Source organism: Salmo trutta, chromosome 31 (genome assembly GCF_901001165.1).
Source record: "Salmo trutta chromosome 31, fSalTru1.1, whole genome shotgun sequence".
NCBI lineage: Eukaryota > Metazoa > Chordata > Actinopteri > Salmoniformes > Salmonidae > Salmo > Salmo trutta.
This window is the reverse complement of record NC_042987.1, coordinates 33,024,482-33,045,528: the sequence shown is the minus strand read 5'-3', so window position 1 is coordinate 33,045,528 and position 21,047 is coordinate 33,024,482. Positions and strand designations below refer to the sequence as shown.

The following is a 21,047-nucleotide window of genomic DNA, read 5'->3' as shown; positions in this document are numbered from 1 at the left end:
GGACGTGCTACTTGTCCCAGAACTGCAGTTTTCAACTCTCTAGAGACAGCAGGAGTGGTACAGATGCTCTGAATGATCGGCTATGAAAAGCCAACTGACATTTACTCCTGAGGTGCTGACCTGTTGCACCCTCGACAACCACTGTGATTATTATTATTTGAGCCTGCTGGTCATCTATGAACATTTGAACATCTTGGCCATGTTCTCTTATAATCGCCACCCGGCACAGCCAGAAGAAGACTGGCCACCCTTCATAGCCTGGTTCCTCTCTAGGTTTCTGGCCTTCTGGTTTCTAGGTTCTGGCCTTTATAGGGATATTTTTTTCTATGTTTTTCCTAGCCATCGTGCTTCTACACCTGCATTGCTTGCTGTATGGGGTTTTAGGCTGGGTTTCTGTACAGCACTTTGTGACATCGGCTGATGTAAGAAGGGCTTTTTAAATACATTTGATTGATTGATTTATCTTTGAAATGCTACAGAAAGGTCCCGAAAGGTCCCAAATATAGCCATCACTCTAGTTGTAATTCCTATGGTGTCCACAAGAGGGCAGCAGTGTATGTGCAAAGTTTCAGACTGATAACTTGAAGTATGAGCAAGCTACATGACATTTAGTGTGAAGTCACCCAGGTACATTTGGCCAAATCGTGAAGGACACGTTTACATTTACATTACATTTTTCTGCAAGAATATTGTTAAATCTGTATATTTGGACTTTGATTTAGCTTTTATAGTATTAGTAGCCATATTGTAAATGGCTACCATTTGCAAAACACCCAGTTTTCATAACTTCATAACTCTCCATATTCTTGCAATTTTTGTCCAAAAGAAAAAGGCTTGCTGTCGCACAAGGTTAGCAGCAAAATTGTGTGACAGATATGGGGTTGTGCGACAGATATGGGGTTAGTTGTGTGACAGATATGGCGTTGTGCGACAGATGCTTATTTGACAAAGTTATAGTCAATCAAGTGAAGGCCGCCCGTATCATCGGCGCGCCATGAAGGCGTCGCTCTCTGACCAAATTTGGTGTCCTATAGGATATACTACACTCCTAATGATATAGTGAAGTCTGGTTACGTTCTAGGATCTCTGAAGAATAAATACAAAAGTAATTTGACTGGTTGAAACAACGTTTAGGGTTAGATTTTCACAGAGACCTTTTTAGAATATGAAAAAAGATTTTATCTAACAAAACGACACTTCATGTTATCTCTGGGACCCTTGGGATGATAAATCAGAGCAAGATTTCAGAATGTAAGTACAAATTTTACCTTCAGAGGTGAATTTATCAAACCTGTCGTGGTGAAAAGTGTCTTGTTGTTTTGAGCTCTCCTCAAACAATAGCATGGCATTTTTTCGCAGTAATAGCTACTGTAAATTGGACAGTGCAGTTATATTAACAAGAATTTATACTTTCAGCCAGTATAAGACACTTATATGAACCAACATTTGTTGTTTCTCTAAAATGTGCGATCATGACACACGGCGCTACATGATTTTCAGTTGTCCCGTTGACGGAATGCCTATCCCTAAGAAGTTTTTCAATTTTCGCCTAAAATGACATACCCAAATCTAACTGCCTGTAACTCAGGCCCTGAAGCAAGGGTATGCATATTCTTGGTACCATTTGAAAGGAAACACTTTGACGTTTGTGGAAATGTAGGAGAATATAACACAATAGATCTGATAAAAGATAATACAAAGAAAAAAACAACCTTTCTTTTGTATTTTCTGTTGAACCATCATCTTCGAAATGCAAGAGAAAGGCCATAGTGTATTATTCCAGCCCAGCTGCAATTTAGATTTTGGCCACTAGATGGCAGCAGTGTATGTGCAAAGTTTTAGACTGATCCAATGAACCATTGCATTTCTGTTCAAAATGTTGTATCAAGACTGCTCAAATGTGCCTAATTTGTTTATTAATAACTTTTCATGTTCAAAACTGTGCACTCTCCTCAAACAATAGCATGGTATTATTTCACTGTAATAGATTGGACAGTGCAGTTAGATTAACAAGAATTTAAGCTTTCTGCAAATATCAGATATGTCTATGTCCTGGGAAATGTTCTTGTTACTTACAACCTCATGCTAATCACATTAGCCTACGTTAGCTCAACCGTCCCGTGGAAGGAACACTGATCCCGAAGAAGTTTTAACCCCTTATTTTTGTTGCCACAAAACTGCCTCCATACTTCCATTCATTTGGGTTACCTTCAGATGAGTCACGTGAACACAATTGTGTTTGTGACAGTCTCCACTTTCTACAGTGGGGTCATATTAGTTTGTAGCCCAAATGGTTCGGATGCTACAGACAAAAGTTGGAACATCGGTGTTACTGACTTCCGACGAATCCCATGGCACTCATGGTGGGTCATAGAGCAAAACCAAACCGTTCGGATGCATCAGACGTTTTCGTGAGAAGACCCATTTTTGGGATGTCTCATATCTTACAAACAGCACTGTAGTTCTGCGGCATACGTGGATACGGTGGATTGAGATGCAGCCCATGCAATAAAACATATCTCTAGCTTAAACTCAAATATTAATAAACACCTTACTATTTATGCTAACTGTGAGCCATGTCCAGAGTCGAGGTTTCTGGGATTCTGAATCGTGTTCACAGCTCAAGAAATTCTGCACAGACATCTCCATGGCAATCGATGATCCCTTTCCATTGCTCTATGGGTTAGTGGACCGATTGGATTCTGGGTGCAGAGATTACCTTGTAGATCATCAATATCTTATTCTTTATCTCTTTAAAAGTCTGTCTATGTTTCACTGTACCATTTTCTACATGGAACATTGTAAGACTGATACATTTTTTGTTATGACCATCCATAGGAGACCCTGGAGAGAGAGGGCAGAGAGGAGATCCACAAAGCCATGTACTCCCTGTTCTCCAGGCTCCTGGAGCAGAGTAGGACCACCATCCAGGCCTTCTGGACCAACCTGGCTAAGGACTACAACCAGGACAGCTACCCCAGACTGCAGGCCCCCCTGACCAGCATACAACCAGTTAGGTTCCCACTTCTAAAGCAACGTTTCTCAACCTGTAGTATTTAGTACCCCTGAGGGTAATTGGTCTATCCACAAGACGTTCTTGAGATATTGACCAACTGCACATGACGGGATACATCAGAGAGAGCAAAACAAATTTGATTGAAAGGCTGTGTCGCTGAGTTGAAGCAGTTTAGTTGAAGTGATATAGGAGCACTGCTGTAATTTAATTAGAATAGATTCTATGGGTGGTGTTCATTCAGTCAGGTAGGGAGGTGATGTGCTCAAAGCAGGGGAAGAGATTCCCTGGAGGGTCTCGAGGGTCCCACAGTAGGAAGAGGAGCCTGGGGGAGAAACAGCTCTATACAATACTCCTCTGTCCCACTGAATGACCTGACTGCAGAACACATTACTTATTACTTTTATTTCTTATTCTTATCCCAAAAAAATGCAACTGCATTGCTGGTTAGGGGCTTGTAAGTAAGCATTTCTTTGTAAGGTCTACACCTGTTGTATTTGTGACTAATACAATTTGATTTGAAGTCAAAGACTGCAAAGACTATAGACCACCACTAGGGGTAGCCCTAGCCTACCTTTATTTGACCAGTTGAGAACAAGTTCTCATTTGCAACTGTGACCTGGCCAAGATAAAGCAAAGCAGTTCGACACATACAACAACACAGAGTTACACATGGAAGAAACAAACATACAATCAATAATACAGTAGAAAAAGTATATATACAGCATGTGCAAATGAGGTAGGATAAGGGAGGTAAGGCAGTAAATAGCCCATGGTGGCAAAGTAATTACAATATAGCAATTAAACACTCGAATGGTAGAATGTGCAGAAGATGAATGTGTAAGTAGAGATACTGGGGTGCAAAGGAGCAAGATAAATAAATAAATACAGTATTGGGATGAGGTAGTTGGATGGGCTATTTACAGATGGGCTATGTACAGGTGCAGTGATCTGTGAGCTGCACTGACAGCTGGTGCTTAAAGCTAGTGAGGGAGATAAGAGCCTCCAGCTTTAGTGAATTTTGCAGTTCGTTCCAGTCATTGGCAGCAGAGAACTGGAAGGAGAGGTGGCCAAAGGAAGAATTGGCTTTGGGGGTGACCAGTGAGATATACATGCTGGACCGTGTGCTACGGGTGGGTGCTGCTATGGTGACCAGTGAGCTGAGATAAGGCAGAGCTTTACCTAGCAGAGACTTGTAGATGACCTGGAGCCAGTGGGTTTGGCGACGAGTATGAAGCGAGGGCCAGCCAACGAGAGTGTACAGGTCACAGTGGTGGGTAGGATATGGGGCTTTGCTTACAAAACGGATGGCACTGTGGTAGACTGCATCCAATTTGTTGAGTAGAGTGTTGGAGGCTATTTTGTAAATGACATCACGGAAGTCGAGGATCGGTAAGATCGTCAGTTCTACAAGGGTATGTTTGGTAGCATGAGTGAAGGTTGCTTTGTTGCGAAATAGGAAGCCGATTCTAGATTTAATTTTGGATTGGAGATGTTTAATGTGAGTCTGGAAGGAGAGTTTACAGTCTAACCAGACACCTAGGTATTTGTAGTTGTCCAGAACTGTCCAGAGTAGTGATGCTGGATGGGCGGGCAGGTGCGGGCAGCAATCGGTTGAAGAGCATGCATTTAGTTTTACTTTCATTTAAGAGCAGTTGGAGGCCACGGAAGGAGAGTTGCATGGCATTGAAGCTTGTCTTGAGGTTAGTTAACCTCTCTGGGCTAGTGGGACGTGACCGTCCCACTCTATTCAACAGCCAGTGGAACAGCGTGGCGCGAAATACAAAAACCTCAAAAATGCAATAATTTCAATTTTTCAAACTTACGACTATTTTACACAATTTTAAAGATAAGACTCTCGTCAATCTAACCACATTGTCCGATTTCAAAAAGGCTTTACAGCGAAAGCAAAACATTAGATTATGTTAGGAGAGTACATAGCCCAAAAAAATCACACAGCCAATTTCCAAGCAAGCATATATGTCACAGAAACCCAAAACACAGCTAAATGAAGCACTAACCTTTGATGATCATCATCAGATGACACTCCTAGGATATTATGTTATACAATACATGCATGTTTTGTTCAATCAAGTTCATATTTATATCAAAAAACAGCTTTTTACATTGGCGTGTGATGTTCAGAAAATGTATCCCCACCGAAAACTTCCGGTGAATTTATTAAATTACTCATCATAAACATTGACAATATACATAACAATTATTTTAAGAATTATAGATACAGAACTCCTTTATGCAATCGCTATGTCAGATTTTAAAATAGCTTTTCGGCAAAAGCACATTTTGCAATATTCTGAGTACATAGCTCAGCCATCACGGCTAGCTATTTTGACACCCGCCAACTTCGGCGCACACTAAACTCAAAATTAGTATTAGAAAAATTGCATTACCTTTGCTGATCTTCATCAGAATGCACTTCCAGGACTGCTACTTCCACAAGAAATGTAGTTTTCTTTCAAAATAATAGTTAAGTCCAAATACCTCCGTTTTGTTCGTGTGTTCAGCTCACTATCCAAAGGGTAACGCGCGAGCGCATTTCGAGACAAATAAAATCAAAATGTTCCATTACCGTACTTAGAAGCATGTCGAACACAGTTTAAAATCATTTTTGATGGTATTTTTCTCGTAAAATAGCGATAATATTCCAACCGGACAATAGTGTATTCATTCAAAGAGGAAAAGAAAAAACAGCGTGCTCATGTCAACGAGCATATCCAATCTCTTTGTCACCAGGCAGACCACTGACAAACTGAGCCACTATACTCTGCCCAGAGACAGGAGACGCTTCAATCAGCTTTCTGAAAGCTTTAGAGAGCCAATGGAAGCCTTAGAAAGTGCTACGTAACCCCAGAGATACTGTAGTTTTGATAGAGAATCAAAAGAAGAACTACAAATTCTCAGACAGGCCACTTCCTGCTTGGAATTTTCTCAGGTTTTTGCCTGCCATATGAGTTCTGTTATATCACAGACACCATTCAAACAGTTTTAGAAATTTCAGAGTGTTTTCTATCCAAATCTACTAATAATATGCATATTCTCATTTCTGGGCAAGAGTAGTAACCAGTTTAAATCGGGTAGGTTTTTTATCCGGCCGTGAAAATACTGCCCCCTAGCCCAGACAGGTTAACACAGTGTCCAAAGAAGGGCCAGAGGTATACAGAATGGTGTCGTCTGCATAGAGGTGGATCAAAGAATCACCAGCAGCAAGAGCGACATCATTGATGTATACAGAGAAGAGAGTCGGTCCGAGAATTGAACCTTGTGGCACCCCCATAGAGACTGCCAGAGGTCCGGACAACAGGCCCTCCGATTTGACACACTGAACTCTATCAGAGAAGTAGTTGGTGAATCAGGCGAGGCAATTATTTGAGAAACTAAGGCTGTTCAGTCTGCCAATAACAATGTTGTGATTGACAGAGTAGAAAGCCTTAGCCAGGTCGATGAATACGGCTGCACAGTAATGTCTCTTATTGATGGTGGTTATGATATCGTTTAGGACCTTGAGCGTGGCTGAGGTGCACCCATGACCAGCTCTGAAACCAGATTGCATAGCGGAGAAGGTACGGTGGGATTCGAAATGGTCGGTAATCTGTTTGTTAACTTGGCTTTGAAGACTTTAGAAAGGCAGGGTAGGATAGATGTAGGTCTGTAGCAGTTTGGGTCTAGAGTGTCTCCCCTTTGAAGAGGTGGATGGCTGCGGCAGCTTTCCAATCTATGGGAATCTCAGACGATACGAAAGAGAGGTTGAACAGGCTAGTAATAGGGGTTGCAACAATTTCGGCAGATCATTTTAGAAAGAGAGGGTCCAGATTTTCTAGCCCGGCTGATTTGTAGGGGTCCAGATTTTGCAGCTCTTTCAGTACATCAGCTATCTGGATTTGGGTGAAGGAGAAATGGGGGAGGCTTAGGCGAGTTGCTGTGGGAGGTGGAAGGCTGTTGATCGGGGTAGGGGTAGCCAGGTGGAAATCATGGCCAGCTGTAGAAAAATGCTTATTGAAATTCTCAATTATTGTGGAATTATCGGTGGTGACAGTATTTCCTAGCCTCAGTGCAGTGGGCAGCTGGAAGGAGGTGCTCTTATTCTCCATGGACTTTACAGTGTCCCAGAACTTCTTTGAGTTTGTGCTACAAGATGCAAATTTCTGCTTGAAAAAGCTAGCCTTAGCTTTCCTAACTGCCTGTGTATATTTGTTCCTAACTTCCCTGAAAAGTTGCATATCACGGGGGCTATTCGATGCTAATGCAGAGCGTCACAGGATGTAACAGTAAGAGACTGTTATATCAGTTCACCGTATGACCACCAATCACGGTGTGATTTTCTTTGGCAAATGACAAAACATTTTGAAAGGGTATGTGTTTATAGTTGACAGGGACAAAGCACATTCCCAGACATTTACATTTTCACATTGATGTATTTATTATTATCCCCTTTAGCTGTTGCTGAGGCAACTCTTAAACTCTTCCTGGGATCCAAACATGAAACAAAATAACAAATAAAAGACATAATATACAAAAGTATACAGCACTACATTTACATTACAATTGAGCCATCCAGCAGACGCTCCCATCCACAGTGACCCACAGCCAGTACATTCATCTTAAGATAGCCAGACGAGACAACCACATATCACAGTCGAATCCTAACCACGTATCACATACATAATACAACACATAATACAATGCAGAAAACAATACAAAATGCATAAACATGTCTGTGTCTCTTCACAGTCTCTATCCTGCCATAAGCTGGTCTTGTATCTGTTAGCTTGAGTTACCTGGGTGGCAGAGAGTTCCATGTAGTCATGGCTCTACTTAATACTGTGTTTCCCAGCCTCTGTTCTGGCCCTGGGGAATGTGAAGAGACCTCTGGTTGCATGTCTTGTCTGGTAGCAATGAGTGTCCGAACTGTGAACCAACTGCCTAAACAGACAGTTCAGTAGCTTCAACACATCAACATCTCACACAAAGACCAATAGTGATGCAGTCAATCTCTCCTCAACTTTGAGTCAGGAGAGATAGACATGCATGTCGTTGACATTTGCCCTCCGTGTACATCTAAGTGCAATACGTGCTGCTCTGTTTTGGATCAACTGCAAAATACTGTATGTGAAAATATCAAGTCAAGCTTAAGGCCCCCATGCAGTTATTTCAATGTCGTTTGTATATAGTCACTGTGTGTGTATATTTGATAAAAAATAACTCAAAAGTATATTTTTTATAATGTATTTCCCTGAGCCTCTTGTGGACATTGAAATTCTCAGTCTGATCGTGTGGGCGTTAGGAAACAAATGTGAAGATATTTACATAAACAGCCCTGACTGGCTGATAGGATGGTCTAGAGACCACCCACTTACCCAAATGACCAGACATTGGTCTATTATAATCAGATCAGATTGTGGCATCATGAACAGGCTGAAATTCCAGGTGTTCTTTTCAAACAGCTCTCACACAAAAGGGCATTATCATCATTCTCACAATTTCAGAGTGTTAATTCGACCTTACATGGTGGAAATATGATTAAAACAATTGGAAAATAAAATTTTAAAGTGCACTGCCTCTTTAATTTCAATTGCATTGAAAATTGCAACACAATTTGCATAAAAACAATCAAATAAAAATGTAGAAGCAAACAGGAACCAGTAAAAGGATGAATTAAAGAACATAAAACACAGAGGATGTCTAAAACAATCACTGGTTAAAGGCCAAGCTGAAAATGGGTGGTTTTAATGGCACCCTTTATAGGGAGTTTATCATGACGTCATTAATGCTTATTTAATCATTTATAAATGTGTAAAAAAAAAACTGTTAACAGACTGTTATAATGCCTTAGTCAAAAGGTGTGATACCTTTTTCAGTGCTTGGAAAATATTGAGACAATATTTATCTGCAGATATTAACATGCAATTAAGTGACATAAACATTAAGACAAGTTGAAGAGAGAAGTCAGGGAAACACACCTGATGGAAGATAGAAGTCAGGGTAACACATCTGATGGAAGATAGAAGTCAGGGAAAGACATATGATGGAAGAGAGAAGACAGGGAAACACATCTGATGGAAGAAAGAAGTCAGGGAAACACATCTGATGGAAGAGAGAAGTCAGGGAAACACATCTGATGGAAGATAGAAGTCAGGGAAAGACACCTGATGGAAGATAGAAGTCAGGGAAACACACCTGGTGGAAGAGAGAAGTCAGGGAAACACATCTGATGGAAGAGAGAAGTCAGGGAAACACATCTGATGGAAGAGAGAAGTCAGGGAAACACATCTGATGGAAGATAGAAGTCAGGGAAACACACCGGATGGAAGATAGAAGTCAGGGAAACACACCTGGTGGAAGAGAGAAGTCAGGGAAACACATCTGATGGAAGAGAGAAGTCAGGGAAAGACATCTGATGGAAGAGAGAAGTCAGGGAAACATATCTGATGGAAGAGAGAAGTCAGGGAAACACATCTGATGGAAGAGAGAAGTCAGGGAAACACATCTGATGGAAGAGAGAAGTCAGGGAAACACATCTGATGGAAGAGAGAAGTCAGGGAAACACATCTGATGGAAGAGAAAAGTCAGGGAAACATCTGATGGAAGAGAGAAGTCAGGGAAACACATCTGATGGAAGAGAGAAGTCAGGGAAACACATCTGATGGAAGATAGAAGTCAGGGTAACACATCTGATGGAAGAGAGAAGTCAGGGAAACACATCTGATGGAAGATAGAAGTCAGGGTAACACATCTGATGGAAGAGAGAAGTCAGGGAAACACATCTGATGGAAGATAGAAGTCAGGGAAACACATCTGATGGACGATAGAAGTCAGGGAAGCACACCTGGTGGAAGAGAGAAGTCAGGGAAACATCTGATGGAAGAGAGAAGTCAGGGAAACACATCTGATGGAAGAGAGAAGTCAGGTTAACACATCTGATGGAAGAAAGAAGTCAGGGAAACACACCTGGTGGAAGAGAGAAGTCAGGGAAACATCTGATGGAAGAGAGAAGTCAGGGAAACACATCTGATGGAAGAGAGAAGTCAGGGAAACACATCTGATGGAAGAAAGAAGTCAGGGAAACACACCTGGTGGAAGAGAGAAGTCAGGGAAACATCTGATGGAAGAGAGAAGTCAGGGAAACACATCTGATGGAAGAGAGAAGTCAGGGAAACATCTGATGGAAGAGAGAAGTCAGGGAAACACATCTGATGGAAGAGAGAAGTCAGGGAAACACATCTGATGGAAGAGAGAAGTCAGGGTAACACATTTGATGGAAGAGAGAAGTCAGGGAAACACACCTGATGGAGGAGAGAAGTCAGGGAAACACATCTGATGGAAGAGAGAAGTCAGGGAAACACATCTGATGGAAGAGAGAAGTCAGGGAAACACATCAGAATGAAGAGAGAAGTCAGGGAAACACATCTGATGGAAGAGAGAAGTCAGGGAAACACACCTGATGTAAGAGAGAAGTCAGGGAAACACATCTGATGGAAGAGAGTAGTCAGGGAAACATATCTGATGGAAGAGAGAAGTCAGGGAAAGACATATGATGGAAGAGAGAAGTCAGGGAAACACATCTGATGGAAGAGAGAAGTCAGGGAAACACATTTGATGGAAGAGAGAAGTCAGGGAAAGACATCTGATGGAAGAGAGAAGTCAGGGAAACATATCTGATGGAAGAGAGAAGTCAGGGAAACACATCTGATGGAAGAGAGAAGTCAGGGAAACACATCTGATGGAAGAGAGAAGTCAGGTTAACACATCTGATGGAAGAGAGAAGTCAGGGAAACACATCTGATGGAAGAGAGAAGTCAGGGAAACACATCTGATGGAAGAGAGAAGTCAGGGAAACACATCTGATGGAAGAGAGAAGTCAGGGAAACACATCTGATTGTGAGGACATGAAGCACATGATGCAGCTGTCTGCTAAAAACAGAGCTCAGTGCTCAAGAGGCTGTTAGTGGCAAACGTAGTTCATGACATGTTTCTTGTGATTGGTTGCCAGTGAGTGTATGCCCCTTGTGATTGGTTGTCAGTGACTCGGGTGTCTCTGGTTTTGTTCACTGTGGAGTAGATGGGAGGAGCCTCAGAGTATCTGTGTGGATGATTGACAGTAGAGTAGGGGTGTCTTTAACTGACTTTGACAGTGGCATAGTCACCAGAAAAAGTGCCCTCTTTAGTGATGGCGGCAGTGGCTTCATTAGGCCAGCTGGGGTTCTTGTGGAAGTTGACGCTGGCGTAGTTGAGAGAGTCAGAGGAGCTTGTGGGTAAGTTGGTGGTGGAGTAGATGGTGGTAGTCTCACCACCTGAACTGGACTGTAGGGGGCGGTCCTTTATCTCCTTATAGTCACCATCACCATGACAACCCTGGAGAGGAGGAAAGGGAGGAGGGATGGGAGGACATGATAAGGGAGTGAAGAACATAGATTAGAACATTATCTCTCTCTCTATATATATATATATCTCTCTCTCTCTCTCTCTCTCTTTCAATTCAATTAAATTTCCTTTATTGGCATGACGTAACGATGTACATATTGCCAAAGCTTACTTTTGATATTTACAATATGAAAATAATAAGAATCAAAATTGTCAACGGGACAACAGTAACAACAATACCCAAGGGTCAAAATAACCATACATTGAGCAATAACAATAAGCATACAGTAGAGGACATGTGCAGGTTGATTGGTCTGTCAGACACTGTCCCGCATCTTATGGCAGGCAGCAATGTAGTGCGCTGCCAACCCACAGCTCTGCATCCTCCCCCAACAGGATGGGTAGCCTACTCTCATCAGAGAGGTCTTTGAAACCTTGAATAAGGGTTTCAAATTTGGGGAAATGACAGTCTCTAATTGTTTTATATTTTTTACATTTTGTCAGGAAATGCAGCTCTGTCTCAGGTTCTGCTGTTGTGCAGTGGTTGCACAGCCTTTCCTCTACAAGGAGCCAGGCTTTCCTGTGTCTACCCTTCTCAATGGAAAGGCTGTGCTCACTGAGCCTGAACTTTGTTAAGGTTTTTCTAAGGTTTTGATCAGTAACCATGTTCAAATAGTTAGCCATGGTGTACTGTCGATTTAGGGCCAGATAGCACTGTATTTTGCTTTGTGCTTGTGCTTGTGTTTCCCAATAAGAAATTAAGTTTTGTTTTGATTGTGTTGTAATTTGGTTTATTCTGATTGATTGGATGTTCTGGTCCTGAGGCTTCAGTGTGTTAGTAGAACAGGTTTGTGAACTCAGCCCCAGGACCCGCTGTCACGTCCTGAACATAGAAAGCTGTTATTTTCTATGGTAGAGTAGGTCAGGGCATGACAGGGGGGTGTTCTAGTTTAGTTTTTCTATGTTGTCAGGTTCTAGTTTTGTATTTTTATTTTGGATATTGTTTGGGATGATCTCCAATTAGAGGCAGCTGGTCCTCGTTGTCTCTAATTGGAGATCATACTTAAGTAGGGTTTTTTTCCACCTGGGTTTGTGGGAGACTGTCTTTGAGTTAGTGTTTGTTTCACTTCTGCGTCACGGTTTGTTGTTTTGTTATTCCGTTTATTTATATGTATTGCATAGTTTCACAGTTCAATAAAAATGTGGAACGATACACACGCTGCACTTTGGTCCGCCCCTTCCTACGACAACCATGACACCAGCTGGATGAGGGTACTCTTTTCTTTGCTCAGCTCTTGGCATTGCAGGGCTTGGTAATGATATGATAGGGGGTCACTGTATTATAAATGTTTCCCCAACTTAATTTCTCTTTTTTGAGTATATATTATTAGTGGATATTGGCCTAATTCTGCCCTGGATGCATTGTTTGTAGTTTTCCTCTGGACATGTAGGAGAATCTTACAGAACTCTGCATGCAGGGTTTCAATGGGGTGTTTGTCCCATTTAGTGAAATCTTGTTTTGCAAGTGGACCATAAAGTGTAATTGGTTCAATGACAGATTGACACATATTTGAATTTGAATTAGTTTTTTAATGGCGTAGAATGCCCTGCGTGCTTTCTCTCTCAGTTCATTCACTGCCTCATTAAGGTGTCCAGTTGAGCTTATTTTTAAACCTAAGTAATTGTAGTGTGTGCAGTACTCTATATATTTTGTACCAATTGAGAACTTTGGTCTAATTCCTTGAGATCTGGATCTTCTCTGGAAAATCATTATTTTAGTCTTTTTGGGGTTTACTACCAGGGCCTAGGTCTGGCAGTACTGCTCTAGCAGGTTCAGGCTCTGCTGTAGGCCATGTGCTGTGTGTGACAGCAGGCATCTGCGAAGAGTAGGCATTTAACATTTGAATTGTGGAGAGTAACACATCTCAATCTCTCTCTACTCTCTCTCTATCTCTCTCTACATAGATATATATATAACTATATATATATCTCTAAATCTCTCTCTCTCGCTCTATATATACTGCTCAAAAAAATAAAGGGAACACTTAAACAACACAATGTAACTCCAAGTCAATCACACTTCTGTGAAATCAAACTGTCCACTTAGGAAGTAACACTGATTGTCAATACATTTCACATGCTGTTGTGCAAATGGAATAGACAACAGGTGGAAATTATAGGCAATAAGCAAGACACCCCCAATAAAGGAGTGGTTCTGCAGGTGGAGACGACAGACCACTTCTCAGTTCCTATGCTTCCTGGCTGATGTTTTGGTGACTTTTGAATGCTGGTGGTGCTTTCACTCTAGTGGTAGCATGAGACGGAGTCTACAACCCACACAAGTGGCTCAGGTAGTGCAGCTCATCCAGGATGGCACATCAATGCGAGCTGTGGCAAGAAGGTTTGCTGTGTCTGTCAGCGTAGTGTCCAGAGCATGGAGGCGCTACCAGGAGACAGGCCAGTACATCAGGAGATGTGGAGGAGGCCGTAGGAGGGCAACAACCCAGCAGCAGAACCGCTACCTCCGCCTTTGTGCAAGGAGGAGCAGGAGGAGCACTGCCAGAGCCCTGCAAAATGTGCATGTGTCTGCTCAAACGGTCAGAAACAGACTCCATGAGGGTGGTATGAGGGCCCGACGTCCACAGGTGGGGGTTGTGCTTACAGCCCAACACCGTGCAGGACGTTTGGCATTTGCCAGAGAACACGAAGATTGGCAAATTCTCCACTGGCGCCCTGTGCTCTTCACAGATGAAAGCAGGTTCACACTGAGCACGTGACAGACGTGACAGAGCCTGGAGACGCCGTGGAGAACGTTCTGCTGCCTGCAACATCCTCCAGCATGGCCGGTTTGGCGGTGGGTCAGTCATGGTGTGGGGTGGCATTTCTTTGGGGGGCCGCACAGCCCTCCATGTGCTCGCCAGAGGTAGCCTGACTGCCATTAGGTACCGAGATGAGATCCTCAGACCCCTTGTGAGACCATATGCTGGTGCGGTTGGCCCTGGGTTCCTCCTAATGCAAGACAATGCTAGACCTCATGTGGCTGGAGTGTGTCAGCAGTTCCTGCAAGAGGAAGGCATTGATGCTATGGACTGGCCCGCCCGTTCCCCAGACCTGAATCCAATTGAGCACATCTGGACATCATGTCTTGCTCCATCCACCAACGCCACGTTGCACCACAGACTGTCCAGGAGTTGGCGGATGCTTTAGTCCAGGTCTGGGAGGAGATCCCTCAGGAGACCATCCGCCACCTCATCAGGAGCATGCCCAGGCGTTGTAGGGAGGTCATACAGGCACGTGGAGACCACACACACTACTGAGCCTCATTTTGACTTGTTTTAAGGACATTACATCAAAGTTGGATCAGCCTGTAGTGTGGTTTTCCACTTTAATTTTGAGTGTGACTCCAAATCCAGACCTCCATGGGTTGATAAATTGGATTTCCATTGATTATTTTTGTGTGATTTTGTTGTCAGCACATTCAACTATGTAAAGAAAAAAGTATTTAATAAGATTATTTCTTTCATTCAGATCTAGGATGTGTTGTTTAAGTGTTCCCTTTATTTTTTTGAGCAGTGTATATGAATATATATATCTCTAACTCTCTCTAACTCTCTCTCTCTGTCACACAAAGACAGACATGCAACGACGCTCAAATGCAGGCGCTTGCACGCACACACACACTGACCTCTATGTCGATCCCAGTGTTCACCCTTGGTGCTGAGGAGTCAGCTGTGGAAGACAACACACACACACACACAGTGTCATACACTTCACACATGTCACTATTAGTGGTTTCAGAGCCCTGTTCACAATGAGACCTCTATTTCTCAACCAGGGCTAAAGGATTATTGTACATGTAAATGGATTCTTGGAAATGAAAACTGGATGTATCTGAACAGACACAAACAGTACCATTAGAACACATACTTTACAATCAGCATTTCTGTTCAACATTGACACAGTTTTTTTCCACTAATTGGTATTTTGACCAAGCACCAGATCTTTTCACATCCAATCTTTTTTGGGGCTGATCTGATTGGTCAGATTTTTTGGCCATAACGTTTATTTACCAAATCCATTGTGTGTTGATGATGAGATGGATGATGAGATGGATGATGATGATGGGATGGATGATGATGATGAGATGGATGATGGTGGTGGGATGGATGATGATGATGATGATGAGATGGATGATGATGATGAGATGGATGATGATGATGAGATGGATGATGATGATGAGATGGATGATGGTGGTGAGATGGATGATGGTGGTGAGATGGATGATAGTTGAGAGATGGATGATGATGGTGAGATGGATGATAGTTGAGAGATGGATGATGGTGGAGAGATGGATGATGGTGGAGAGATGGATGATGGTGGAGAGATGGATGATGATGGTGAGATGGATGATAGTTGAGAGATGGATGATGGTGGAGAGATGGATGATGGTGGAGAGATGGATGATGATGGTGAGATGGATGATAGTTGAGAGATGGATGATGATGATGAGATGGATGATGGGGGTGAGATGGATGATGATGATGAGATGGATGATGGTGGTGAGATGGATGATGATGAGATGGATGATGGGGGTGAGATGGATGATGATGATGAGATGGATGATAGTTGAGAGATGGATGATGATGATGAGATGGATGATGATGGTGAGATGGAGGTGGCTAAGGATGACAGCGTTGGTAAACCTCGGTTTGATGCTGTTGTTGTTGTAGCAGGTTTTCTTGTGGTGGTGGTTATTGTTGGTGTCGCTAAAAACAAAGGACCACAAAACACAGTTGTTGTGACAATGTGTGGACATTTTTCACTGGGCTAACACAACAAAATGTTGTCTACTGGTATTAAAGTAGTTATTGCACAGAGATGTGTTGTCGGAGCACCATGTCTTTACACTACACCACTAAGAGGGGGGATCTGATTCCAAAGTCAGATTTGATGCCAGATCCATCTATGTACAATACACAAATATGTTTATGTGATAGAATGAAATGTGCCTTAATAATAACTAAATAATAACACAGCATCATAATGTGTACCAGGAAGTAATATGCTCTTCACTTATCTGAATGGTGATAATATGATCTGTGTGCTCTAGTGATGTCTGGACCACGAACACAACAGTGAATTCAGCTCACTGCAGTGGCCTGCCCAGTCACTAGATCTCAATCTAATTGATTATCTGTGGGATGAGATGGAACAAGATATTCGGAGTAGAGATCCACTACCAACCAACTTGATACAACTGTGGGAAGCATTGGAGTCAATACGGGTCAGCATCCCTGTGGAACGCTTTGGACACCTTGTAGAGTCCAAGCCCTGACGAATTGAGGCTGTTCTGAGGGCATAAGGGGGTGCAGCTCAATATTATTAAAGTGTTCCTAATGTTTTGTCCTCTCAGTCTATAGTCTGACTGCTGACAGGGTATCGACTGGGTAGTTATCCTGTACGCCACATAGATATCTCCCAGCGTCCTCTTGGGTTAGTCTGGTGATGGTCATGGTGAAAACTCTGTCTGTCTTGTTGTGGAACAGTGAGAACCTCCCGTTCTGGCGTTTGGTTGTTGTCACTTTAACATCACCTAGACACTTAGATCATGTCTTCTCTTTGCAGAAGTATTTCTGATTGTCTTCATACTTTTCATCATAAACACAGTGGATGGAGACTGACCGTTCTTCATACTGTAGCCAGTCACTGCAGTGGGATTCTCACAGCACCAATCTGTCATTTAAACAAACATGTAGGCCTAGCGCTCAGAAAGAAGTTCAGCCGATTTATTATCAAATAAATACATACCATAACAGAACAAGAGTGGTTTGGAAACGGCAATGAAAAGGACTTGCACACCATGAAACTTCCATGTCTAATGTATTAATGATGTGTGATCTGTGGTCCTCCAATACATGTACTATACTGTGTGTGTTTGATCACATTGTTCACGCCAGTTGAATGACCTGGACTCATTTAGGGCAGAATTTTGATGTGAGACGCGGTTCTCTTAAAGGGGATATCCGCAGTTCAAACATCAACAAAGCGGCCACCCCATCACTGTTTTTGGTAAACAGCTGAGGGTTTGGGCTGGAGAAATTTAACCACTAACATTTATAAACAGAGCTATAGATGCAAGGACTGACCATCCACAAGATCAACATTGTAGTTTTAACCATGGTTTGAGTCTTTACAGTGTTTATGGTTACAAGTTAAAGTTAAACAAGTGAATATTTTGAATATTAGTGGGGTATGACAGTTGAACTAAGCTCATGAGTCATTTCAAAGTTATATATTTAAAGAATAAATGGGTATATATCATTAATTTAAAAAACAATTTGCAAAAGTGAATGAAAAATATGGAATAAAGTGGAAGGATCTCAAGTTAGGTCTATGGGGCAAGAGTGGTGGCTCCTCCACTTCTCTCTATAGGGGCATCTGATCTGAACCTCTCCTCCTTCATATCTTTCCACTGTGATCAACTCTGCTGAACACACACTCCACACAGCAGCTGTAGGACACACCAACAGTCTCTTACAAACAGTACAAACACCACTGATGATCCATCACATCCATCAGTACATACTGGACCTTGTGTTCCTCAGTGTCCCCTCTCCTTTATCTAACAACATTATCAGTGAGTGAAAGGAGTTACACTGTAAAATGTTATAACCAAATGTATCCAACTATAGAGAGGAGTCACTGGAGATCTGTTCATTCAGTCTGGTGGACTCACCTAAGAGGAGGACAACCTTCAGTGTGAGGACCAGCAGGATAACCATGATGACTTGTGGCTCCCAGCTAGTTCAAGTTTCTTTAGACCCTGTACATCCTGCTTACTTCAGTCACCTCAGACTTCTACAGAACGTCCATTTACCACCTCCAGAACAGAAAGGTCTGCTCCTGCACTGTGTACGAGAACCCCTCTGATTGTTTGTGAGTCTGTGTATTCGTGTGTGTGTCTACGCTGAGTCACGGAAGTCCTGCTGTTTGACTAAGTACTTCCTGAAACCATTTCACTTCTATGTTTTGAATGACTAGTGTAATATCTTCCAGAAAGTTGGACATACCATTGGTAAAGATTCATGAAACTCCACAAGGTCATAAATGACCTAGAACATATCAACGGTAAAGGAATAAGTACGCAAATCAGGATGCTTAAATGATCAATAAATTATTTACATTAATAACTACTGTGAGGATACATTAAAATAAAGTTTAATCCCACTGATCGTGTTCATATACATTTCCAACATGTAAAACTACAGAAAGGATACCTTATTTTAAAGTGGAAACCTATGAACATGTATTAACATGTATTAATGAGTTACATTAATAACTGCCCAAACGATTGCTTAAATGTAATTTTAAACCCACTGACCGTTAACAAATGATTTAAGAACATCTATAACATCTAAAAGGACACATTTTGTTGAGCACAAACCCACTGACCAATGCATCACAGCTAACAGTGAGAAAAGAACTCTTGTTCAGCTGTGCAACCATTGAAATTAGGCTGCATGATGACACCAGGGTTCATGTTGTAAGCATTTGATAGTGTTTTCATAAAGTGTTATAAACGGCAGGTAAATAAATATAAATACTATTTGGTAAAAAGCATTGAACAGCTATCACACTATTTTGACAAATGAGTTAAAAGGGTTTATTAATGGTTTATAACACATTTATAAATTATTGCAATGTTACCCATCTGGGTGACAGTATAAACATGGTCACACATTAAGGATTAATACTTGTGACAGAGATCCTATCAGACAAATAATGATTTAAGGGACAGTGTGAGATTTTGGCAATTAAGCTATTTTCTACCCAGAGTCAGATGAACTCATGGATACCATTTGTATGTCCCTGCATGTAGTTTGAAGGAAGTTGAAGGTCTTTTCACACGTCATTGCTAATTAGCTTTAGTACAATGACTGGAGGTCGACAAGAAACGGTTAGCCTCTATCAAGGTACTAAAAACGTGTGCGCCAGGTTTCACCCAAAAGTTGACTTTCATAATAACTGAACCTGATGTGAGAATGTGTTTATTTCCATGCAAAATTCAGACAATGCGTACACACAATTTCTAGTGGTTGAAGTATTGCATTGCAAGCAGGAAAGTCTTTTTTTGTGCAAATGGATGATATGATGACACACTTATTCATATAATTATTTTTATTTTTTTACTGGAAAACATAATAGCAAGATGCATCCATTCGTTAGTGAGAATAGTGAAAATGTATGTATTTAATTTTTAAATGTAAAATAATTAGACAAAGGAATATCTTTCCTATTTATTTTATGTTAATATCCATTGCAGAACAAATTACTTCCCTTTTCAGGCCCTGATGGGTTCATATTCTCAAAGTAGTCATACAACAAATTACCATCTATCATTTAATTGTCCCTACAGCCTAGAGAAAATAAATAGGTTATGTATTTCAGGTATTTTGCTCTCTGTGATCACATAGGAGTGTGGTTTATAACATAGGCTTACAGTAGAATTTAACAGGTAAACAGACAGTTGAGGCTACTACTGTAAGTAGTCCTACTGTAATTTAACATCTTGAGTAGACAATGTTTCAGAATTGGCAGCAGTGCAGAATATTTAGATTTGTGGAAAAGTCAATGAAAAACATTGTTGAATTGAAACGATCTAACAGGTCCACAACAATGTATCATTGTAACCGGCCTATTCCAAGCACCATTCTCCAGTCATCACTGAAACTTGTAGTAGTAGTCTGTTCTCTGGGCAGCCAAACAGTACAGCAGAGACTGTGGGAGAAGTAGAGAATCCTGCACATGCGCAGGACATTCTGACTTGTATGAAGACGGTTTCAGAGAATTTGTATCTACAGCCATTCCGTTTTCTTTTCAGAAACGGTCAGTGTCCTTTGTTAAATACATCAAAGTCACTGCAAAAGATTAAAACATTCTGCCGAAACATCCCAAAAATATTTGATCAGATTTGTTATTGATTTTCGTTTTAGAAACTGCCAATTCCATACTATATTGTTGCCAATTATTCAGCAAATATACCGTTATAATAGGGGAATGAGGCGCGTTTTCCAGACGGAGTAATATACACATGTACAGTTTCAGGACGGGTCTGATTTAGAACGGGCAATATGGGTATGTATTTTAGAAATGGCAGATATAGTTTTTAGTGTGAAATTGAATGCAGGACGCGTAAAAGACTGCAAAGACGGAAGACCACCACTGGGGGGAGTCCAGCACCAGAGTTACAGACGTGACTTGTAAGGTGACTGTAACCCTGGTGACTGTTAAATAAGTTCAATATTTGACCAACAATCACTATGTGATTTTCTCAGGCAAATGACAAATCGTTTTGACAGGGAGTGTGTTTATGTATCATGTATCTAGTTGACAGGGACAACACACATTCCTAAACATTTACATTTTCCCATTGATGTGAAAATATCTAATGAAATCAAACTTAATGCCCCCATGCAGTCTTGTATTTTTTAATCATCATTGTATGTCTAATAAATCACTGTGTGTGTTTATGTAATAAAAATAACAAAAACATGTATTTTTATAATGTATTTCCCTGAGCCTCTTTTGGCCATTGAAATGCTTAGTCTGTTCGTGTGGGCGTTAGAAAACTAATTTGAAAATATTGACATGCACA

General features: G+C 41.5%; 1 pseudogene; it reads right to left on the bottom strand.

Annotated features, from left to right (window-relative positions):
• Positions 1-10,836: 10,836 nt before the first annotated feature.
• On the bottom strand, positions 10,837-18,174 carry LOC115169208 (uncharacterized serine-rich protein C215.13-like; annotated as a pseudogene).
• Between the last annotated feature and the right edge of the window lie 2,873 nt (positions 18,175-21,047).